The sequence below is a fragment of the Perca flavescens genome, chromosome 20, assembly GCF_004354835.1.
Source record: "Perca flavescens isolate YP-PL-M2 chromosome 20, PFLA_1.0, whole genome shotgun sequence".
Classification (NCBI taxonomy): Eukaryota; Metazoa; Chordata; class Actinopteri; order Perciformes; family Percidae; genus Perca; species Perca flavescens.
Window position 1 is genome coordinate 32,026,931 of NC_041350.1, and position 26,651 is coordinate 32,053,581.

Consider the following 26,651-nt stretch of genomic DNA (forward strand, 5'->3'; position numbering starts at 1 on the left):
GCTAAAATTAAGGAACTACTGAAGTGTTTTTTAAGCCACTGCGGTGGTGTTAACATTGTTGCATGTAATTACATGCTAATGGCAGTAAAATGTCATTTTGGCTGCCAGTGTTGTTACATTTTCCCCAACCCCGGGGCCCATTACTGCTGAAACAGTACCGGTTAAGTAGTATTTTGGTTAAAAAGTCTTTATCTGTGATTTCTGACTGTAGAAAGTGCTGCTATGAGTGTCCACTGCTAAATATAGTAGCTACATGCTAACGGCCGTAATATGTAATCTTTGCTGCCAATTTGTTAAATTCTCCCCAATTTTAGGTCGCATTACTGCTGAAACATGTCCGATTGGGTAGTGTTTGGTTCAGAAGCCTTTATTTTCCTTTATTTAGAAATAAAGGAAAATAGAAAGTGCTGCTTCGTTCCACTACAATCTAACGTTAGCCTAGTGCTACATATTAAGTAGCTGCATGCTAACGCGACACAGCTAGCTGTAATCTTGTCGGCCAATGCTGGTAATTTCTCCCCAGTTTCGGGTCTGCTGGGACATGTCCGGTTGTGTAATATTTGGTTTAAAAGCCTTTATGGACCTTTTTCACAGCAGACATTTGGACTTGTCGTAGTAGGAAAAGCATAGCTGAAATTGATAACCTTAACGATGGCTCAATTCCATCAAGTGTCCCAGTAAGATATTTCAGTGAGTCACCATGCACAATACCAGGACCTCTCCTAAGTGGAATGCAGCCATCATTAATGGGTTTGAATACACCTGTGCTTCTCCTACTATGACATGTCAACATGTCTGCCGTGAAAAAGGACTATTAGTATATACTCCGTTGCAGTAGCTCCAGCTGATACTAGTGAAACGTGGAGCGCAGTTCCAGGAAACACTCTGGCCAATCAGAGCAGACTGGGATTTGTTGGGAGAGGGGCTTAAAGAGACAGGTGCTCCTACAGAGCATCTCATATAGAGTGTGAATACAGGTGCAGTAGCCATGGGCAGTATGAGAAAAATAAAGTTGTTTTTTTTAACATTAAAGCATGTGAACATGTTCTAGTACAAATACAAAATGCAAATATTATCCTGAAAATGCTATATAATAGTTGCATTTTAACAAAAAAGAGTAAGATGCAGTTAAGGTGAGACACAGTCAGGAATAGGAGCAGTCAAGTGATCAATGCTGAAAAAAGGAGTTGCCAAAATGTTGTTTCACACACACACACACACACACACACACACACACACACACACACTGGTGTTAAGGTGTTATCAAGCTGAACCGTGACTGACTTCTGAGCCAATCCCATCCATCACTCTCTCTCTCTCTCTCTCTCTCTCTCTCTCTCTCTCTCTCTCTCTCTTCCTCTCTCTCTCTCTCATTGTCTCTTCCTCTCTCTCTCTCTCTCTCTTTTTGCACAACTCTGAATAGTGTTGTTTTAATCCTTTTGGATAGTATAGAATAAGTGAATCAGCTGTTCCACACTAGAGTAGTGATTCATGGCACTTTCACTCGCATGATGTCACTAGTGAACCCTGCAAAAAAGTTATCATTTCCAATGTGCCCCATTTATTAAAGAAGAAAAAATAATTGGCCAGACATGAACAGTTAATGTCCTCATGATTCCCCTCAGCTGTAGATCTACTCACATCAAACATGTCAAAATTATCAATCAAAAGAAAAAGAACAGAAAGTAAGCCGAGAGGCCGAGAGGACACACAAATGTGACAGTGAACTGACTGGAAACATTCAAGTCAATTCAATTCAATTTTATTTATAGTATCAAATCATAACAAACAGATGCAGTTATTCCTTCACCAGAACTTTAAAAGCCACAAAAGTAGCAATAGTGCTTAAGTTGGGATTTTGTTTTCCAGAGACTAGAAAATGCAGCTCAAGAAAGAAACCACCAGGAATCACATGGGACTTCCAAGTGTTGTTAATTGAAACTTATGAATTATGTGACGCTTGGAGGCATCTTCATCCAACCCAGCGCCTATACACTTGGGCTCCAAAAGAAAACTCATTATCTTTGGCCACACTCAACTAATTTGACTGTTTCAAACATCAGGTAATTCAGTTACAAATAGTTTAATACATCGATAGAGTTGTTGTCAAAGAGGACGTATTTAGCAAAACGTGAGCTCCATCTGACCTGCTGGGTTTTTCTGCTCAAGGTGCTCTGCTTCACCCGCAATTTCAAAATATGGCTAAAATGGATGCGTTCTCTCACGTTTTCTTTGGACTTGAGCGCAAAAATGGGCAGACGAGTACGGTGGCCCCGAAGGTCAAAACACGAAAGCATTTCAGAAAACACGGAATAATTTTAACAAAACAAAACAGCATTTTAGAAAACACTTAAATTTAGGGCAGACTGGGTGCCCTGGAGGCTCAGGGATAGATAGATAGATAGATAGATAGATAGATAGATAGATAGATAGATAGATAGATAGATAGATAGATATCAGCAATATACACAGGCTCACTGCCCAGAGGCCATCAATCCAATGATCCAATCAGCAACGAGGAATCATTGTCAAATACGTACCTACCTTTTCTGGTTTGGGTCTCACCAAATATCATTTAGTTTTTTGCTTTGCTGTTGTGTTCTGTGAAATGTTTTGTTTTCTGAAATGTTTAAGTGTTTTGTGAAATGCTTTCGTGTTTTCTGAAATGCTTTCGTGTTTTGACCTTCAGGGCCACCGTAGAGGAAGCTCATGTACCCCCTGCGATCTGACGTCAAGGGCTGCAAGAGCCTTCAGATATTTGTCAGCGTTCAGTTGCTTTCTACGAGAAGCTGTTCAAAAGTTTTTGAGAGAGGTAGCACAGGCCTTCTCTGAAGGCCCTCCCCAAAGTCCCTGTGGAGGCCGATGCAGACCTGGAGCTGCATATCTCTGCTAAAAGCTGCACACGGTGCTGCAGAGCCTGGAGGGGCAAAATCCCTGGTCATAGACAGACTGCCAGCAGACTTTTAGAAAGCTCTCTGGCCCGTGATTGGTGAGGACCTATTAACGGTTCTCAGAGACAGTCTGAGTAAGGAGCAGCTAGTTCTTAGTCCTGTGTGTGTCTGTGTGTGTGTGTGTGTGTGTGTGTGTCTCCCCCTTTTTTCTCTCAGTGTGGGTTAATTAAGCAGCTGTGCCTCGTTAACTGTCCTCCGCTGCCCTCTTCTGGTCACTCTGTCATTATATTGAACATGTACAGTCTAATCCGATCCTGCAGTTCCACATGTTAAGTTTTCTGTTCTTTATGTGTCCTACTAGTGCTAAATATTTTGATGTCAGTTGTTGGTTATCGTTGATATGATAATGATGATACTTCTATGCTGCTGCTAGATGGTTGCTATTTCCCATTATGTCCCATTATTGTGATTTACATACATTTTACTTTTAATTTTACTTTTGTGCAAAACTTTACAATAGTACTTGATGTTCAATTTAATGATGCCAAGGGGTCCTGACAAAGGGTCAGCCCCCTAGGCTCAGCCACGCCCCCTTTCATAACTAATGGCCTCTTGTGTGAGGTCTTATTAACTCAGCAGTGAGTTCCTTTTTCATCTGTGACAGTTTGCCCCGCCCCCTATGCTTGGTACAACATTTGTATTACACCATTTCCAACGGAGCACACTCCACACAGGAAATAAAGTCTAACTTGTGCGCGTGGTGTCCAACGGTCGCACTAATGCACAGACGCGTGGAGCGGTGTCCCGCCAGTAACCCTCATACCCGCAAAGGTGCATGGGCCCGTCCAACGCTGCTTGCGGCTTTAGTTATTATTACTTTTTAAAACATTAAAAAACGTATCAGACACAAATAAATGGATGCATATGTGCCTATAAGGCATGCTTGTTCCCAGCCATGAGTTGCACATGTAGCTAAGAAAGCATTAGTAATAGAGATAGCATCTTTCCCCAATTTATTTATACATAATACTACATTGTAATAAAACTCAGATCTATGCCAGTGTCCCTCAGTTCCTCAACACATCCTTCTCTTTCTCTTTTTCAATTGTCATGGCTTCCCACCTCCATCTTTCTTCCCCCTCACCTTATTTGCTTCTCTCTTCCCCTCTCTTATACACACACCCACACACACACACACACACACACACACACACACACACACACACACACACACACACACACACACACACACACACACACATACTTCTTAATTGACCTGAGGTGTGGACAGAAGCACCATTTAGTCACCTGACATGTAGATCAATCACTTACTTGATCTCTAATACCCTTAACAAGTTGTGTCTGCAATGGAGGACATCTGAGTCACTCATGCACATGCACACATACATGCAACACACACACACACACACACACACACACACACAAAGGTAGTGTCCTTGTTTTGCATGTGGCAGGCGTATACTGTCAGCTTGATGGATCTGCTGTGCTGCTGTTGATGGAAGCCAGGAGCACTCCTCCTACTCCTTCTGTATATATGTGTTATGTGCATGTGTGTGTGTGTGTGTGTGTGTGTGTGTGTGTGTGTGTGTGTGTGTGTGTCTGTGTCTGTGTGTCTGTGTTTGTCTGTGTGTGCATGCATGTGTTTGTAGTGTAATGGAGAAATAAATGTGTTGATCTCTGTTTGGCTCAGGAGGTAGTATGACTTGTTTTCAGCCAGACTGTACATACTCCAGTCTGGATACTGTTAACCTTCTCTCATAGGGCTTGGCTTTTGTGAATCTGGGTGTAAAGGTGCAGGTTCCAGCAAGTGCACATTGTTGCTACAATCATCCTTTACCATATCAAAGAATTACAGTAACTACCATAAAATGGGAGAGGATTGCGTTGTTTGTTCTCCGCTTCTCCATCTGATCAATTTAAGATTATATCTTTATCTTGCTCGTTTGACAGTTTTCGTTTTACATGGCTGTCCTTCCCTAGCTAACAGCCTCGCTCTCCCAATTGAAAGTTCTGACAGCTCTACCTGTTCTAACTTTATTAGCTGTACCTGGTGCTAAATTTCTTACCTGCTAACTAATTTTCTTCAAAGTAAGCCACACCTGTTGGATATTTATATATGGACAAAATCATCCGGAGAGTCGCAGATCCCTTGCATTCCAACCCCTGGTTGTAGCTGTCATTTACCGCCACCCAAGCCCAACCCTGCATTCCCCTCAGACCTGTCAGATTTTCTAACACAGATCTCTGCCATATCACCATCTCTGTTTCTCCTGGACGACTTTAACCTCCATGTCAATTCTGCAGAATGAAAACTTGAAAACCTTTGTTTCAGTTGTTGGTTTAAAGATTTGTTTAAAGTGGGATGAAATGCGTCCAAAGAAACACACTTAAATAGATGTTCGCGAGCACCCTGCATGCCCTGAATGAATTAGAAAAATAGCAGAGTAGTAGAGTGAACATAGAACACACTGTGATGTACTGAGAAATGCAGGAGCATGTTCATGCACACCAAAATAGTACTGTGCCACTTGATCATAAACACATCTTTATCTGAGTGTAGGTGTTTGTTTGTTTCTTGCCATTAAATTAGCAAGCAAGCATAGGCAGACTATGGGCCCTATTTTAATGATCTAAGCTCACGGCGTGAAGCGCCTGGTGCAGGTGTGTTTAGGGCGTGTCCAAATCCACTTTTGCTAGTTTGACGGCAGAATAAAGGGTCTGTGCGCTGGGTACATGGTTCAAAAGGGTTGTACTTAGTGTCTTCATTAATTCATAGGTGTGTTTTGGGCGTAATATGCAATAAACCAATCAGAGGTCATCTCCCATTCCCTTTAAAAGCCAGGCGTTTGTACCTTGGAGCATTGCTGTTATGATGGAGGATTTGCACCGTAATATTTTTATTTGTAATCTTCTGCATGTGTGTGTGCTGCTGCACATCCCTGTGTGTGACAAGCATAGTGTGCGTACACTGTGCAAGAGCCTGGGTGCATTATACTAATTGGATGTTGGTCAATGGCGCAATCACTTCCTGCTGCCTCAAGATAGCAATACGACAAGAATTCACCTGAACACACCTCCTAGTAAGACCAAGCACGCCCCCATTGGTTGCAAAGATGGGCGAAGGTGCATTTGCTATTGAAACGATGTGGTCACCGGACGGGAAACTGACAACTGCGTTGGACTTAAACTAGAAAAGACACTTGCGTGTGGCTTTGCGCTGCTCCGGGTGCAATATAGGACCTTGGATCTGTTAGTGTTTGCACCAGCATGAATGTACAGGTATACAGCCAGGTAACCCTAAAGGTTATGCTACATCTAGACCACACTCTATAATTTAAAAAGATCTAACAATTCCAGTAATTCCCCCAAGAGCAAGCATTTAGTGTGACAGTGGTGACGAAGAAACCTGGGACAGACGCAGGCTCTTGGTAGGTGGTGTCTGACGGTGCCGGTTGGGGGTGTGATGAACAGTGGCAATAATAGTCACAATAAAGATAATGGATCAGTGACTAGAAATAGTAGTTGTTGTAGTTCATGGCATAGCAGGGCACTGCAGGGCATTACAGGATGTAGCAAGGCACAGCAGAGCATAGCAGAGCATAGCAGGGCATAGCAGGGCGTGCAGCAGGACCATGGCAACAGCTGCCACCTTGATTTTGGTGCCACCCTAATTCAAGGAAACATGCTGGGTGAAATAAAAAACATCAGGACTTCGGGGAATAAGCTCCCCAGAGCTAAGTTAGTAACAAGCATTTCTGGGACATGGATGCACACAGATGGAAAGAGAGAGGAGAGAGGAGCTCAGTGTGTCAAAGGAAGTCCCCCGGCACTCTAAAACTATTACAGCATTATTAAGAGAGACAGGTTAAGGAGAGGAGCCTGGACGGACTACAATTCTCCCCAACCGGATCGGGCTGTACTGGCCTGCCTCCCTCTACTTTTATTATATTATTGATTATATGGTAGATGAATGTGACAACTATGAGGAGAAGCAGGTGGGCCGGGCTAGGCGGACGTTGCAACTCCTCACTCCCTAACTATAAGCTTTATCATAGAGGAAAGTTTTAAGTTTACTCTTAAATGTGGCGACGGTGTCTGCCTCCTGAACCCAGACTGGGAGCTGGTTCCACAGGAGAGGAGCCTGATAACTGAAGGCTCTGGCTCCCATTCTACTTTTAGAGACTCTAGGAACCACAAGTAACTCTGCATTCTGGGAGCGCATTGCTCAAATGGGACAATAAGGTACTATGAGCTCTTCAAGATATGATGGTGCTTGACCATTTAGAGCTTTGTAGGTCAGAAGAAGGATTTTTTTTAATTTAATCTTGGATTTTACAGGAAGCTAATGCAGAGAAGCTAATACAGGAGAAATATGATCTCTTTTCTTAGTTCTTGTCAGAACACACACTGCAGCATTCTGGATCAGCTGGAGAGTCTTAAGGGACTAATTTGATCAACCTGATAGTAAGGAATTACAGTAGTCCAGCCTGGAAGTAACAAATGCATGGACTAGTTTTTCAGCATCGTGTTGAGACAGGATGTTTCTAATTTCGGCAATGATATGTGTGTGTGTGTGTGTGTGTGTGTGTGTGTGTGTGTGTGTGTGTGTGTGTGTGTGTGTGTGTGTGTGTGTGTGTGTGTGTGTGTGTGTGTGTATGTTTAGGTTCCACTGGTTGTCCTCAGGTCCTCACAGGCTGTGATAAGTTTCACTGCTATCATTACACACTCGTGTTTTTCTCCTAGTAAATATGGGAGTTTTTGTGTGTGTTGTATGTTTAAATTCAGTGTGTGTGTGTGTGTGTGTGTGTGTGTGTGTGTGTGTGTGTGTGTGTGTGTGTGTGTGTGTGTGTGTGTGTGTGTGTGTGTGTGTGTGTGTGTGTGTGTGTGTGTGTGTGTGTTATTTGGGGGAAGTGCTCCCCTCTTACAGCCTGGTATTTTGGGCAAGATGTAAGGAAGTGAAGCTCTGTCTCTACCTCCTGGGTGTTGCATTGAGAGAAAAGTCTGTCCTCCTCTGGGAGTCAGCGCTTTCTGCAGCGACTTGTCTCTTTAGCTAGACTATGTTCTGTTCACTAACTCTGTACATCGTCAGGACTTTTCTTAACGTGATACTTTTGACGGTAATTAATCTGCCAATTTGTATTTTCTAATTAGGGTCAAATAACAATTAATGTATTCTGTTTTTGAGTTGTTTCTTTCCAATATTTAATGTATTTTTCTTTTTGAAGGTTTATAATTTAGTTTGCTCTTTCTCCCTCTCTCTCTCTCTCTCTCTCTCTCTCTCTCTCTCTCTCTCTCTTAATTTGTTTATTTTATGCATTTTACTACACAGACCATTCTCACTCTCCATGCACCCTCCACTACTGATGTACATCCCTTGCATTTTGTTATGCATATAATTCACTTATTTTTGTAAAATACATTACTGTATTTAATCTTTAAAATGGCGTGGCTCCCACTATGTCATGGCCATAAGAGCCATGTTGTAACAGTATGATAATATATGTGAAAGGAGTTTTAATACTTTTAAAACTGTATATAATCTATATATATATACAAATTGAACTGGGCTTCATTTTGCTGTGGAGACCAGAAGAAATCTTTAGAAATCTCTTTAAGGTTTGAGAGTTCCCTGAAGGAAACCTGGAACCTCTGGAAGGTTAATTAATACAGATCCTTTAAAGGATATGCAGTATTTTACTAAAAACAAAGATAATTCTTCTCATCATTATTTTTGCCCACTAAAAGTGTGGAGGTGTCTGTATCTGTATGTGCATGTTTTAGTTGCATGTTTTTAAAGACAAAAACAAAGTTGCTGGGGGCTGGGCTCAGGATACCATTCCAGAATTTGAGTCACATGTCAGAATAAATTGAATCTATTCTGAACAGTATTGGCAGAGTTTATTACCAGGCCTTAGAGAATTACGGAGTGACTTCCCTTTCCTTCAACCTGCTACTTTCTACCCCCATCCCAACCCAACCTCCACCTATCTAGTCTTCTCCTGGTTACAGTGTCTAGGCCTGTCAGGAAATGCTGCTGAGAAGGCCGAGAGACGACAAAATCAGCTCAGATCAGACCTGATCCCGACACACACGTACACACACACACACACACACACACACACACACACACACACACACACACACAGGCACCGCAGTGTGCTGACCAGTGAGCGGTAAAGAGGCCCAGTGTCTGTGTCCCACCTCATCTTCATCAGACCTCCCAGCCCTGACCCAGAATCCTCCAGACCTGCCGCCCGGCTCCCTGTGTGTGTGTGTGTGCGTGTGTGTCACAGTGTATCTGTGTGCTTCCTCTGACCACATCCATATATACTGTGGTTGTGGCCCGGGCTGCTCAGGTGAACTCGGAGTGTGAGTGTGACATGATGGCTTTTGGCACAGTGGGCTCTCCTGCCCAGTAGCCCAACTGTCAGGCCAAATATCTGAAGAGAGGAGAAGAATGAAGGGATGGAAAGAAAGACAAAGAGGAAGCATGGGTAGATACAAAATAATGAGTTCACTATAAAGTCATAGAGGGCATTATGCTCCTCCTTCATTTCATACCTACCGCCTAATCTCCTGGATCAGAGGCTTCATATTCTTTAGAAATTATTATTTTTCTTATTTCTCAATACATGCTGGGATAGGCTCCAGCCTCAGCCCCTTTCCACTCAAAAATGTGGTTTGTATAATTTCAACCTACTGAAGTAGTTTGGAAGCCAATCAGGGTCCAGTATAAACTCACAGATCATGCCTCCAAGTCACAGACCCAAATTGGAAGCATCTTTCTTACCTGCACCACATATTTTTACTGTCAGTCGGGACTGCAGCAGAGAAGCTGTATCGTTTTGCTGTTTTTGGTATTTTGAGGACTATAACCGCTGTTTTAATACCAGGGAAGCTGTATTGTTTTGTTGTTATTGATATTTTTTTTATAACTATACCGCTACAGTAATCAACAATTATTCACGAGATGTTATTGTGGTTTTTATTTCTTAATTTAAGGAACCGTTGGACGGGTTGGTCAGTGGTAGAACAGGCGCACGTGTACTGAGAGGTTCATGCCTTGACGCAGAGGTCCAGGGTTTGAATTCGACCTGTGACGAATTCCTGCAGGTCTTCCCCCTTTCTCACCTAGCTGTCCTGTCAAAAATTAAAGGCAGAAAAGCCCAACAAATAATCTTTAAAAAACCCATCGGTCTTACCAGTGAAATATTAGAGAATGCTGTAAGACAGGATACTACGAAGCTAAGGGCGCATGTCCCAAAATGCAATGCCTTCATTCATATCAGAGAATCTGTGGTGGCAGCAACTTGAAATGGAATGCAGCTTATCCACTGGAGACAGTACAAAACAGGAGTCCACCCCTAAAGTATTCGTAACGTGGTCTGTTTGCGTCTTTATTGGGAGTTGTAGTTTTCAAATACCTTGGTATATTTCTCATTAGTAGAAAGTGTCAGAGTAGAATTTTGGATACTTAATGTTTTTTTTTGGGATGGGGAACACATTAATGTTATCAGATTTTAAAAATGGAATCATTACATAGGTGAAAATAGCTGTAACCCGCAATTTCCACCAACTGCTGAACGGCTGCTGAACGGCTGCTGAACGGCTGCGGAACGTCTCCGCTGTGTGTCGGCTCCGTGCGCCGCCGTCCTTCAATACCCACCAGGTCCGGATTTGTTGCGGAACGGCTGCGGCCACGAGGACCCACGAGATCTCGCGAATTCACGTATGATCGCGCGATATAACAGGATGTAGTTTCTATAAACAGAACCACGAAACCAACGACAGTTTGACCTGTTGACTTCAGGCCTGTTTCCATCCATTATGACGTTTTCAAGGTGTAGTGCAGGGAAATATGATCCGCCGTGAGCACGGTGTATTTTATTTTGAAAATTAACCGGATATTTTATTTTGAAAATTAACCGGATATTTTATTTTGAAAATTAACCGGATATTTTATTTTGTTTCTGTGCTCGACTTCCTGTCCCGCACAATCTGCCGTGTGCTGAATTGCTGCGGAGCTCTCCGGTGTCCGGCAAAAATAGAAGCACTGCGTATCTGCTCCGGAGGGCTGGGGATCGCCGGAGCTGGGACGGAGTCGGCGCGCAGCCGTTCTGCAGCCAGTGAAAATACACACACTGACTTTAATGGAAACCTAATGATTCCGCCGCCGGTCCGGAGCGGATCTGCAGCCGTTCCGCAGTTAGTGGAAATTGCGGGTAAAACAAAGATATAAGAGTGGTGAGAGTGAACCAAAACAAAAAAGTGTCAGCGTAACAGCCAAACAATGAGCTGAAAGTCACCATTAAAGGGTAACTATACCGTTTTACAACCTGGGCCCTAGTTTTTGTGTGTAAGTAACTGATGGGAACAATAATCTTTGAAATTGGTCCAGTATTAAGTGTGATCACTATAACCGGAAGCCACAGACTGGGCTGTAATGTAACCCTATGGGGCAAATGTGCATTGTCAATTTGGTCCACTAAACGTTTTTTTAAAACCTCTTTGAGACCTTTCTGTTTAACCAGAAACAGCTCTGAGGTTACTAGCGCTAAACCCACCAGACTCCATTTAAAAAAAACAATACTTTTAGCGTGTATAGAGCCAACGTATTTTCACAAGTAAATCTGTAAACTATGTGATTATTTCAACCAAAACTACAGTTGTGACGGTTGGAAAAGTCAAAAGATGACCCAAAACGGCTTTTTATTTGTATTTCACGATGGTAAAATTACTGTTGGTTTACATGGAGTGTGGTGGGTTTAGTGAATGCAATTTTGCGGATGTTTTTATGTTTAAAAAAGAATCTTACTCTTTAACAGAAACGTTGACCTCTTTAGTAATCCTTTCCATAATGTTATCAGACACTAAGAATATTAATCTGAGCCTGTCAGTGGCAAAACAAGCACTTTTGTGAATACAAGCTACACAATTGCTTTTCAATTACTTAGACACAAAAACAGGAAAATAGGGTCCAGGTTGAAAAAAAGGCTAGTTACCCTTTGAGCTCCTTAACGTTGAGAGGAGCTGCAGAATCAGCTGATAATTATCTGTAGGTTCCTCACTACCAGATACAGCTTTCACATTAATCATTGTTTCCAAATCGTCACATTCTGAGCCTCGCCCCTTTTCATAACCATTGAACCATAGACTCTTGTGTGAGGTATCATTGAACTCAGCAGAGAGTTCCTTTTTCAATTCTGATGGTTTTCCCTGCCCCCTTTAGTCTCTAGGAGGAGTTTGTTAAAGTACAACAAGTGGAAATGGCCAAAATTGCACTAATTTGGCATGGTTAATTCAAAATGGCCCATTCAAGAAACCCTTAAAATATCGAAATTTTCACCAGGCCTGATGCAACCTCAAATTTTTGTGAGTTTTCGAGTATGTTTAGGTTCTCAAAAAGGCGATTAATTTATAAAAAATAAAACCAAGAATAATCCTAACAGTTTCAAGAGGACCTTCGCCGTCTGATGGTGAAGGAGATCAGACAGAGAGAGTGGGTATTAGGGTAAATAGAAAAAGTTCAATTAGCCAGTTCTCAAAATCAAAAAATTAAAGCAATTCTTAAAATGACAATGTTGGGTTGGCCAAGGCGGAGGCACAAAAACTGAGAGGAACACCCAGTTTGCAGTCCAGATGTATTTATTCACAGGAGGGTAATGTCAATCTCGTGCAGCCATATTTACAGTGAAAGCCTGACTCCAAAAATAAATTAACTGAAGAGAAAAACATATTTACCAAACAAAAAACATGGACTAACTAAATACAAAACTGTGAACAACAAAACTAAACCCCTACACAGGCTATGCCCCTTTAACTATGGGCCCTGGGAGCTCTCCACTCCATGCTGGTCCAACCAAAACCCCATGAACTCCAGCCTCCTCTTTTATCAGCAAGGTTCCTACCAAGAGATGCTGTTAAGTATTTTATTATCAATTATCTTATATCCTATAATTAATATAATTATCCTATTAGATAGCAGCTAACTGACGGTCCTCCTCCACTGGTGAGCTACCACCACAAATAAAATCTGTGGCCAACACTGTACTTAATACATTTGTACTACACTGTACAACACACATTTGCACTGTATTATATCTTCAACCTGGCCTGGGAACACCTCGGGATCCCCCAGTCGGAGCTGGTTTATGTGGCTCAGGAAAGGGAAGTTTGGGGTCCCCTGCTGGAGCTGCTGGAGCTACTGGAGCTGCGACCTGACCCCAGATAAACGGACAAAGATGGATGGATGGACATTTGCACTGAGATAATAATAATGATAATAATCTTAAACTAATAATTTCCCATGGTGCTATTACAAACAGTACACATACTAGTTGTGACATTGATAGAAGTCCACAGGGGACTGAAGCATTGTGTTACATCACTGCTATCGAAAGCGTTGTGTGAGATAATGATCTTTAATATGACTGTTGAGCCATTTTTATTTTTGTCGCAAGATGTTTATTTCAGGCCCTCGGTCCTTGTTAAGGTCATCATTTATAGTTAACTTTATAATTTTCATTACTTGAAGCATTTATTACAATCATTTATTTTCCATCCCATAGTCACAGTGTGGATCATTCTCTTATTTTCTTCCCTTCTCTTCCACTCCCTGTGAGGAAGAGCAGCTCCAGGTGACGACATGGCAGATGTCAGCAGCGTCAAGCGGATCCCTGTGATGGAGGAGGACCTGCACCAGCTTCACCTCCAACAACCTGGCATGAAGATCCAGCTCCTTCTTGTCTGTTATTGGCTGGAACACTGTTTGTTATGGTTCGTGGGGCAGGTTGGCGCAGTTTGTTTTTGTTGCCGTTTGTGGAGCCTGAGCTGTCTACAGAGATCATGTTTTTACAGTGTGTTCAGGGGACAGGCAGCTAGCGGATAGTGAGGAGATGTTTGCTGTATGTGACAAAAAATGTTGTAGCCTAAAAAACACGTCACATCACTTAGAGAACCTTTAAAATGTGTTTTTATGTTCATATTGGTCAGAGGTGGATGAAGTATTCGGATCCTCTACTTAAGTAAAAAGTACTAATAGCACACTGTAAAAAATACTCTGTTTAAAAGTGCCTTAGTATCATTAGGAAAATGTACTTAAAATATTAAAAGTAAAAGTACTCAATGCAAAAAAAATCCTTATATTTTAGAAACCGGAAATGATCCAAACAGTTCTGTCAATCAACTAAGTGTTTAATGGTGTAATCATCTCAGCTGGACTTGTAGGCCATTATATTGTTGGCTAGTTTCATTTAGAATAAAATATAAGATTTTATAAACTACATGTGTTTTGTGTGCAGAAATCTTAATGTGTAAAATAACTAGTAACTAAAGCAGTCAGATGAATGTAGTGGAGTAAAAAGTACACTAAAATGTAGCAAAGTAGAAGTAAATGTTACTTAAATGTCCAATATGAAATACTGACAGCTAGCGTTTTAAATGGTTACTGCAGTCCAAATTCAAAATAGTGGAGAGTCGTCCCGGCCCCTCCTCCCCAGACTCAAAGTTCACAGGAGTTGCAAGGTTCGGACGCTAAACCCAACGTCCCACAATCTCAATGTTAGCTAGATGCTAGTCTTGCAATCCCAGACATTATTCCACAGCGCAGCGGAGTAGATAGATGCTGCTGTGGTGACGGTTATAAAAGCCTGTGGTCTCACGGAGCTCTGTTACCGACTGACAGTGACCTTTAATCGGATAAACGTAACAACAACTACCACTAAAAAGACAGCCACCCTTTCTCAGCTTAACGTCACTGCAACAGCCACTAAAAACACCGCTAGTTTGCCGTCTTCTGTATCTGAGTTACAGTCTGTTGGCTACAGCCGCTTAACAGAAGTGGGGGAAGAATTTCGGCAGGGGGGAGATTGTCGGTACTACTACTTTCCAGATCCGTTTATACAGCTTGTCTATACACTGTACATTACACATTCTGGTTGCATGCTAGTTTGTAACAAAGTGGGAATCATCTTACTGTCCAACACATACAACCTTGATGCTGGTGATGGTAACATTAGCCACAATAACAAATCAGGCTACACGGTTCCATGACACTATCAGTTATTATGCTTCCTCCTCTTCTTCTTTAGTGTTGGCCAGTGGTTTTGGAGCTTGGCAACAAACAGGCATTACACCAATAACGGGAATGGAGCGTGCATTAACTGGTTATCTAGAAGCAATGATTCCCCAAACCTCCTTTTTTGCATTCTATCAAATATCTTCTAATTTTATTTTGCAGTAACAAGTAACAAAGATGCTTAGGGGAAATGTATTGAAGTAAAAGTATACATTTTATTTAGTTAATGTAGTGGAGTAAAAGTTAAAAACAAATCCAGAAATATAAATAAGGAAGTACAGTAACAAAGTGTTTGAATGCCATTTCATTCGATATTATATAAATGAATAAATACATATATATAAAAAAAATATGCCTATGAAATACAACCTGTCCTATCAAATAAAGGCCTAAAATTCGAGAAGAAAAAGAAAGTTATTAAAAAAGAATAAACTAGAAACTCTATTAAAATAAAAGAACAAAAACAAACCTTACCTACATGCCAGTTTTGGGATTATCTGAGTGTTTTTAGTCGTTTTAAAATACTGACAGGGACTAACCGGGCGCTGATTAATGTTGTTCCACAGTATGGGTCCTAAATACTTTACAGAGAATTGACTGAGACAGGTTTTAACAAGGGGAAAGTGAAGATGGCTCGACTGTCTGAATTTAACTGAAAATATTTCTGGAAAGAGTTTTGCATTAGCAAGCTTGTGACTTAAATAAGTTGCAGTACATTTAATGCATCATTCACATTGAGATTCCAATGGCTAGAGAATGTGACATGCACCAACAACACCAAGACAAATTCCTTGTATGTGTAAAAAACGTACTTGGTAATAAAGCCCTTTCTGATTCTGATTCTGATACAAAAGGTGCATATTAATTTTTACATTTGGCCCTAGTCTTTTACAGTATTATAAACGAGCAACAGGTTTCCATAGCTACCATGTTAGAGACTGACTTCGACAAGTTACCCCATATATGTTACTGAAAAATAGAACACTATATTAAAATATAACAAAAAAATTAGGGAAACAAAATATCCACTCTCGCTGCCATGAACCATCTGTCTATCACCTATGTTGGTGATAGACGGGCCAAATCAACCAATCAGATCCACGAAGCGTATGAAAATACAACCACAAGCCCGCCCCTGCTGCTGCAGGCAAAGCATAGCTCGTTAGCTCAGCATGCAAACAACATGTCGGTAAAGGAGATTTGCCGTTTGTGTAACGAGAATTTAGGAATAAAAGACACCATTTCAGGTTCCCGGACCGCTGTCTGAAAATACTGGTTAGCTGATTGGATAAACCATCGGCCTATCACCACCTATCCCGCCTCAAAACCAACGCTGATTGGCCCGGTCGTTGGGCTAACGGCTCCAAATTTTCTCTGCCTCAAGATGCCAGACTGATCTGCGAGTGGAAAACTGGAGCTCGCCAGATCAGGACGAGGCTCACGAGGCTATGTATTTCCTGCTATGCTGTGAAAAAGCTCAATGACAGGAAGTTTATCTGTTCCTCTGGCCAACATTATGTCGCCATGGCATTACCATTGCTTAGCAGCAGTAACAGACATTTGGTGGAATTGATGTTCCCGTGGAGCACAATATTACAGAGAGGAACTAAAACGGCACACACAGCGTAACCAGATCTTTTCCTGATGTATTTGACCTCTGACCAGCTATTAAACCTTTTTTGAATAAATAAAAAATAACACAGCAAAAAAAATTCATAGATTTTATAACTCACTGATTAGAATGTAAAGTTATAATAAGCTGAGCTGAAAGAGTATGGGAATGTGGAGCTAATTTGACTCTGTCACAGTGATGGTCAACACAGTGATGTGATGATGCTACCATGCTAGCCGGGCTGCAGCGTTTTCCCCAGGCTAGTGTGCTGTCTGGAAGCCTCCATCAGCTCGAACAAATGAGCTTCTTCTCCTGCTCCTCCTCCGTCTTCTCCTTGCTAAGAAATGATCCTGGAAAGGGTTAACACCCCCCCCCCCACACACACACACACACAAACACACACACCACACACCCTCACCCCCCATTTTGCCCTACTCTCAATCTCCTTTTTCTTCCACTTTGGCTGGCCCCTACTTTACACAACCCCCACCCACCCCCACCTTCCCGACACCCCCCACCCACACACACACACCCCCCCTGCCCACACACACACACACACACCCCAGCCATCCTCCATCCCCTGCATCCATTTGCAAATCATCTGGCTTGTCTGCATATTGTCAGTTGCAGCCGACCCAGCCATTCATCACCTGTTGGCGACTCCCAGCGCCCTCCACACTTAATTGTTCCCTCTCTGACTTGGAGATAGAGAATGATGTTTCCTCTGCCTGAGAAGAAAGAAAGAAAGAAAGAAATAAAGAAAGAAAAAAAGAAAGAAAGAAAGAAAGAAAGAAAGAAAGAAAGAAAGAAAGAAAAAAAAAAGAAAGAAAGAAAGAAAGAAAAAAAGAAGTGGCTATTAGATTTAAATCCTTTCCCTTTTTTTTCTCTATCCATCTTTTCTGTGTTTCTAGGTCAGATTACAAGAGGAGAGAAGACAGAGACTAGTAGAGAGGGGAAGGAAAGACGTGAAAACCTGGTTCATAAGTGCCAGTCCATTATAGTATGTTTACATATAACGGCCTGAGAGCGGGTGTGTGTCAATATGGGGGGTGGGGCACTTAGGTAGACCACATATACACATACAGTATGTGCATGGATGCATAGACACACATACACACACACAGGATTTATGCACCCTTATCAGCATTCCATTTGCATCTGTGTTCAGCTGGGCTGAGCACGTGTCCCTTTATCTTCCCTCTGTTACTTCTTGTATTGTTCTCCATTCCTGAACCTGTCTTTGTCATTCTGTCTTTCTATCGCTTTCGTTTTAATCTCATCTTTTATCTGTTAATGCTTTGTCTCTCCTTTCTTATTATGTAATAATGGTATTTAATGTCATATTGTGCCTTAAAATGTATCAGAATAATTTTCTGTTTAGTTTTCCTAAATATCAATATTTCGGAGGTGGTACTACAGACTTCACAGTTAAAAATAAAGAGAAAATTGAAATGATTTCTTCACTATAACAACAACCCATTGGCAGGGATATGTATTGCGCTGTCAGCTGCTCATTCACGTACCTCATGCAAACCACGAGGACCCACTTATAAAAACAATGCTTTATAGTGCTACTAATGGTTAGACACTACAGGATTTGCATTCACTTTTTATTGTTCCAATACAAAAACATTTCTTGCAAATAAAAACTGTCTCCTCAAGTCTTCTTTTTAACATAATTTTTTGGCAATTTGCCTTTTTATTGGACGAGTTGACATACTGTACAGCTAGGAAACGAAGACAAAGAGCCTCTGTCTTTGTCTTCAACGTGTAGCAAATGTCCCTGGCTGGACTGAACCTGGGATGTTGCTGTTACATAGTTTGAGTCTTAAGTACTTCCTGATTTTTCACTACTTCTCTAGCACCCACTAGAGTAAACAATTTGATATCAGATAATCAAATCGATCTATTCTGTCTTACTGAAACATGGCTCTGCCATGAAGAATATGTTAGTCTAAATTAATCCACTCCTCCCATTCATATTAATACTCAAATTCCTCGAGGCTCTGGCCGAGGAGGGGGAGTTGCAGCCATATTTGATTCCAGCCTGTTAATTAATCCTAAACTAAATTATAACTCGTTTGAAAGCCAACCAGGAAAATATTACAGCCAATTATATTTGTTGTTGTTTACCGATATACATATTCAGAATTTTTATCTGAATTCTCCGAGTTTTTATCATGTGTAGTCCTTAAATCAGACAAAGTACTTATTGTAGGTGATTTTAATATCCATGTGGACGTTTGACAACGATAGCCTTAGTATTGCTTTCAACTCACTATTAGATTCAATTGGTTTTAGTCAGTGTGCATAAGGCCATTCACTGTTTTAACCACACCCTCAACCTTGTGCTGGCATATGGCATCAAAATTGAAGATTAAATAGTATTTCTGCAGAATCCTTTATTATCAGACCATTCTTTAATAACTTTCAAATTCTTACTATTCTTACTTGATCATTTTGTAGACAGTGCTATGGCCTGCCTACAGACTACTTTAGACTCTGTTGCTCCCCTCAAAAAGAAGATGATGAAGCAAAGGAAACTAGCACCTTGGTATAACTCCCAAACTTGAAAGTAAATGGCGTTCCAATCTGGAAGAATCTTGTTTAGATTGGCAAGACAGTTTGAAAACCTATAGGAAGGCCCTCAGAAATGCCAGATCAGACTATAACTCAACACTAATTGAAGAAAATAAGAACAACCCAAGGTTTCTTTTCAGCACTGTAGCCAAGCTGACAGATAGTCACAGCTCTAGTGAGCCATCTATTCCTATAGTTCTGAGTAGTGATGACTTCATGAGCTTCCTTAATGATAGAATTATAACAATTAGAGATAAAAATGCATCACCTCTTGCCCTTGACTTCTAACGGTTCACCTTTAAACACAGGACTGGTAGAAAGTACGACAAGACCTGACATATACTTAGACTGCTTTTATCCTATAGACCTTTAACAATTATTGCTAAAGGTCTCTTCAGCTAGGCCATGTACCTCTCTTAGACCTCATTATGTCTTTAGTAACAGGTTATGTACCGCAGTCATTTAAAGTAGCTGTGATAAAACCTCTTCTGAAAAAACCGACCCTCGATCCTGATGTCTTAGTCAACTATAGACCTATATCTAACCTTCCCTTTCTCTCCAAGATCCTTGAGAAGGTAGTTGCCAATCAGTTATGTGATTTTCTGTATAGCAATAGTTTATTTGAGGACTTTCAGTAAGGATTTAGAAAGCATCATAGCACAGAGACAGCACTGGTGAAAATTACTAACAACCTTCTAACTGCTGCTCACAAAGGACTTGTTTCCGTACTTGTCTATGTACTTACTATCAGGTTGCCCAAATAAGTCCCTTAAGACTCTCCAGCTGATTCAGAATGCTGCAGTGCGTGTTCTGACAAGAACTAAGAAAAGAGATCATATTTCTCCTGTATTAGCTTCTCTGCATTGGCTTCCAGTAAAATCCAGGATTGAATTTAAAATCCTTCTCCTGACCTACAAAGCTCTAAATGGTCGAGCACCATCATATCTTGAAGAGCTCCTAGTACCTTATTGTCCCATTAGAGCACTGCGCTCCCAGAATGCAGAGTTACTTGTGGTTCCTAGAGTCTCTAAAAGTAGAATGGGAGCCAGAGCCTTCAGTTATCAGGCTCCTCTCCTGTGGAACCAGCTCCCAGTCTGGGTTTGAGAGGCAGACACCGTCACCACATTTAAAGCGTAACTCTCGCCAAAATGCATCCTAGGGTATTTTTGTGAATGTACGTGAGTCAAACTTTAGTTTAAAAACATATTTAGGACCAAATCGACACTTTTAAGATTCACTGTATTCTTGTTTTTCGGTCAAATGGCCTTTTGAATGGGAGTGATAGGGGCACTCTTATGCTAGTCTCAAAATAGCTATTTTCGAAATACTAAGAAGGCTCGACACAACATGAAACTTTGCTTCAAGTATCACCAGGAGCTCTACACCTTAACGCAACCATTGACAACATTGGTTGTGTACACAGATTTACTAAAAAGAAAGTTTTTGAGCAACATACCGCAGCTGTTGTTGTTTCCAGCCGCAGCCATTTTATCAGTCAAAAACAATTGATTTCCAAATGTGACGTAACAGGGAGGAGAGTAAAGACGGAAAACTCCTAAAGCTTAGTTCCATATAAATGCACGGATAAGTCGTTGTTTTGTCGTTATTGAAAAACAATATTGACCTTGTAGTTGAAAAAGGAGCCTCATGTGGAGTCCGTTCATTCGCATTTGGATATTGACTCGTTTTGACCGCCAAGGTGGTAGTGGCCGGAAACAACAACAGCTGCGGTGAGTTGCTCAAAAACTTTCTTTTTGGCAAATCTGTGTACACAAACAATGTTGTCAATGCTTGCATTAAGGTGTAGAGTCCCTGGTGATACTTGGAGCAAAGTCTCATGTTGTGTCAAGCCTTCTTAGTATTTCGAAAATAGCTATTTTGAGACTAGCATGAGAGTGCCCCTATCACTCCCATTCAAAAGGCCATTTGACCCAAAACAGAAGGGAGTGAGGAGTTGCAGCGTTTGCCTAGACCGGCGGGGGAGGGTGTATAGCTTCAGACATGGCACCCCTTCTCGTCTCTGCTTCTCTTCATAGTCGGCAGAATCATCTATCAAACCTTATAGAACTAGCTCAGGTTTGCCTTGCACCAGCTCTTAATTATCCTGTTATAGTTTTACACACTCTCTCTCTTTCCATCTGTGTGCATCCATGTCCCAGAAATGTATGTTACTACCTTAGCTCTGGGGAGCTTATTCCCCGGAGTCCTTATGTTTTTTCACCCAGCAGTTTTCCTTGGATTAGGGTGGCACCTAAATCATGGTTGCTCCGCGCCCTGCTATGCCCTGATACACCCTGCTATGCCCTGCAGTGCCCTGCTACACCCTGTAATACCCTGCAGTGCCCTGCTATGCCATGAACTACTACAACTACTATTTCTAGTCATAGTTCCATTATCCTTATTGTGACTATTTTTGCCACTGTTCATCACACCCCCAACCGGCACTGTCAGACCAAGAGCCTGGGTCTGTCCCAGGTTTCTCCCTAAAAATAAGTTTTTCTTCGCCACTGTTGCACTAAATGCTTGCTGTTGGGGGAATTACTGGAATTGTTGGGTCTTTGTAAATTATAGAGTGTGGTCTAGACCTACTCTATCTGTAAAGTGTCTTGAGATAACTATTGTTATGATTTGATACTATAAATAAAATGTTGAAAATTGAATAGAGTACTACTGCCCGAACCAAAAGTGATCGGTCTAGATCAAGGTTCGGGTTAGAATTGTGCTGGTTTGTTGCATAAAGCTTTGGGCTCAGGTACAAATTTCCAAATTTTTAATTATTATTTTTAAGATTTTGGTCTATTTCTTGTGTTAACTGTCCAGCCCAGTGGAAAGAGAGAAAGAGACAGATTGTAGCCAGTGTGTTTACATTAGCCTGGCGGCCAACGGTCAGTCAAGTGTATACAAGCAGTTAAAGCTAACCTGCGCTCGCTAAACAACTAAACACAGCTGCTAAAGGTTAACCTAGCCGGTAACATTAATGGTATTGTCTCTTCTGCCTGCGTGTTGCGTTTAACGTGAGCATGAGACTAAACTCGCCTGGATGAGTGTATGTATGTCTTTGCTACTTCTAGAGGGGTTTGTGCTGTGTTAAACTGACTCACCCAGATACTGCATGCTTTCACGTCTGAAGATGGCTGCTGCTTGGGTGACCACGCCGTAGCTTCGGGATCCGCCAGCCCCGCTCTTCCTCGTTGTTGTAGTTCTTATAAGTATTTATATTATAGCGTCTTTGTCTTCAATAGTGTTCTCCAAGGGGTAGCATCTGGTGTGCAGCCTTCAGCCTGCAGCGTGCTGCCTCCTGTGATTGTCTCCCTTAGGATAATCTGAATCTTCTCTCCACACATGCCCCTCCCCTCATGTAACGTGTCAATCAGCTAACCATGCCCACTTCTCTAAAGACACTAAAATGATTTCAAAACTGGTAATCATGTGTTCTGGTCTTAAATCTACCAGGACCACATTAAGTGCAGTCTGGTTGGGTCTTAAAGATGTGGGCAAAGGCCGGGTTTGGGTCTCAATGTTAGGCCAGTGCAAAACTGGTGCTGCTAATATTATGCTCCGCACATTAATAAGTCAGGTAAGTCAGCTGGCTAGTTGACTAGGAGGTGGATCCACCATACTTAGCAGTTCACTACTGTGCTTGTTCTCAGTCTTGTAGCAGCCATTTTAAACAATCTGACCACATCATCATCACAGATAATAAAGTAAGTCATCAAACGTCTTTGGTCTTCTTCTGGTCTTTGCCCAGTAAGTGCTGCTGCTGTTGTACGTATCATTTCTCCTGTTTAAATGTTAAAGAGTAACCAATGCCAGCTGCTCACATCACAACCATCGCACCCACTTGAGGAGCGGAAGGGGGGAGGCTGTGCTCCTCCTCCTCTTCCACCTCCTCCTCTATTCCTTTTCTCCATCTTTTTCGTCTCTGCGAGTCATCTTTTGTCCCTTCATTCTTCATTTCATCTGTGATGAAGACCTCTCACGCCATACTGGAGACTCATCTTCTCTCCTCCATCTCTCTCCCATCCGTCCACCTCTTCAATAATAAATGGATGCTTCCATTATGAGCTGCTAAGAGCATTGAATCATAGTCAGTCATGCTCTGGAGGGACAGGGGACAGCTTGGAGATGGCATTGGGGCATTTCTGCAGAGACGTCAAGCTGACATGCTAGTGCCACTAGCATGAATACCCATGTTTGGGATATTTGCACAATTTAAATACCTTTTTTTTTTTTAAAGGGGTGATAGAATGCAAAACCGATTTTACTTTGTCATAGTTGAATAACGACAGTTCAGTGGGTAAATAGGACATACATATGAGCTCAAAATCCTATTGACACCCCTTTACTATGAAAATCTCATATTTTGAAACTGCCGCTGAAAACGGGCGAATCTCAACAAAGCTAGTTGCTTACGTAAGCATCTCAAAATCCGGAACCTTAAGAGAACAGTCACGCCCCAACATTTACATAGGCTACACAACTGACCTGAGATCAAGTAGTCTTCTAGTAGGTCACGCAGATCTCTGCTATTCCATTACAAAATTCACTTCTGAAACTTTTTTATGCGAGAAATCAACTATGTAAAGCTCAAATATGGGCCGTTTTACAAAACTGTATGTCTAATTGCAAATTTTGTCCGACTGTGTGTCGGACTTCAGCGGCCAGTGCTGCCTGGGTTACTGCCTCGCCGCCCGGGCCTGCCTTCCTTCACAGACCCCGGCCTGCTGTGAGCTCGATTGAGCTCCGTTACGGCTGGCAACCCACGGCACTCCATACCCGCGCAAAGTCACCGTTTTGTGGGCTAATGGACTACTAAACGCTGGTGCTCTGACAGAGCTCCAGGGCCTGCAGTTCCCCTCTTCCTAATGCCAGGTGTGTGTGAGTGAGAGCGCGGTCAGTGAGCTTGTTACCTCTTACCACAGGTTCCAGTTAATCTTATAATGTGTGTAATTATAATATGTTGAGTTATTTAAACAAACGATCGGTGAAATACACGCCTCTTGTCCGCGAGTCTCATTGATAGAGCCTGCGGCTGGATGGAGCTAGCTATCCTCCTCTTAGAATTCCTCTGGAATTCACAAAAATTCATTAACTTGAAATCGGACACCGTTGTTAGCTTTATAAGACATTTAGTTAGATTGTGTATAAGTGGCGTGACTAAATTCAAACTGCAAATATACTCGAATTACGCCGAAAATTAAGCTAACTATCCGTGATTTGTAGCTACACACAGCTAGGATTGAAGGGACAGTCGCAGCTAACGAAACACCTAGCTAGTCTTCACAAATATTCATTAACTTGAAATCGGACACCATTGTTAGCTTTATAAGACATTTAGTTAGAAGTTGTATAAGTGGCGTGACGAAATTCAAACTGTAAATATCCTTGGAATTACGCCGAAAATGAAGCTAACTATCCATGATTTGTAGCTAGCTACACACAGCTAGGATTGAAGTGACAGTCGCAGCTAACAAAACACCTAGCTAGTCTTCACAAATATTCATTAACTTGAAATCGGACACCGTTGTTAGCTTTATAAGACATTTAGTTAGATGTTGTATAAGTGGCGTGACGAAATTCAAACTGTAAATATACTCGAATTACACCGAAAATGAAGCTAACTATCTGTGATTTGTAGCTACACACAGCTAGGATTGAAGGGACAGTCGCAGCTAACGAAAAACCTAGCTAGTCTTCACAAATATTCATTAACTTGAAATCGGACACCGTTGTTAGCTTTATAAGACATTTAGTTAGATGTATAAGTGGCGTGACATGTGTGTAACATGTGGTAAGAGATTGCTGGTGTAACAAGCTCGCTGACCGCGCTCTCACACACGGGCCATTTAGCTAGCAGGAAGAGGGGAGTTGGCCCCTCACAGTCTTACCATATTTGCAATTAGCCATCAATTTTCGTAAAACAGCCCATATTTGAGCTTTATATAGTTGATTTCTCACATAGAAAAGTCTCAGAAGTGAATTTGGTAAGGAAACATTGCAGTGTCTGGAATATGAGATTCGGTCGCTTCTCTAATGTGTGTGTATTGGGGATTCGCTCAACCAATCAGCGCGCGTCTCTAATGTCTGTGTATTGGGGATTCGCTCAACCAATCAGCGCGCATCTCTAATGTGTGCGTATGGCAATTCGCTCAACCAATCAGCGCGCAACTCATCTAAATATTCACGAGCATACCATATTTGGAAGAAAAGCTCTTGTTACAAATAGGGCCAAAACACAGGGATGCATAAGGGCCAATAAAATATCAACCAGGCCATTTTCAGCCCAACCAATGTTACATACCCCATTAGGAGATCATAAGGAACAGTGTGAAATATCCTATATATCATCATTCTATCACCCCTTTAATATTTTGGAAGTTATGTAAACCATGAGAACATTAGCAAGATTGGTAAATTTGGTGGTCTAAGAAAAGGCCAGGCAGTTGTTAACTAAAAGGCTAAATATGACCAAAACAGTATCACTACCTGAAGCACTTGTGTTACAGACATGTAACAGTGCTATATGCAGCTGTAGTGACTGTCTCCTCTGTTTAAGTACAGTCTTTCAATAGAGCTGGCCATCAGCTGAGGTTTAAACCAAATAGGCCATTCTGAAGCAAGAATGTCTGTTGAACTTTGTCTGTTAAGCTCTAACACTTCCTATTTGTGGACAGCTGGGCCTGTCATCCAAGCGTTAAGTACTAAACCATAGTTATTAAATGCACAGTGTATGTGTGGTTACAGTTATCTTAGTGCAGGTGACTTTATTAGGAGCAGGCTACAAATGGGTCTGACAGAGTTAAAACATGTACACATGCTACATTCACCTGTTGCTAAAACTGCCTTCTTGAGTGGTTTTATTATGATGTTTAAAATACTTTTTAAAGAACTTCAAAACAGGCTCACAGTCTAGTACATGGGTTTTTCTTGTTAATGTCCAATTGCCAAGCCAAAAACAAAATGGTTTAAAGGTCCCATGACATTGTGCTCTTTGGATGCTTTTATATAGACCTTAGTGGTCCCCTAATACTGTATCTGAAGTCTCTTTTAAATAGACCTTAGTGGTCCCCTAATACTGTATCTGAAGTCTCTTTTATATAGGCCTTAGTGGTCCCCTAATACTGTATCTGAAGTCTCTTTTATATAGACCTTAGTGGTCCCCTAATACTGTATCTGAAGTCTCTTTTATATAGGCCTTAGTGGTCCCCTATTACTGTATCTGAAGTCTCTTTCCCAAAATTCAGCCTTGGTGCAGAATTACAGCCACTAGAGCCAGTCCCACAATGAGCTTTCCTTAGGATGTGCCATTTCTGTGTCTGTAGCTATTGAGGAGGAGAGAGGGGGGGCAAGGTGGAGGGTGGGGGTGTGGCCTTGACCAACTGCCACTTTGCTCGTTTGAAAGCCATGATGTCTCTCTCTCATAGGTGGGCCAAATTCTCTGGGCGGGCAAAGCAGAGAAAGGGGAGGTAAC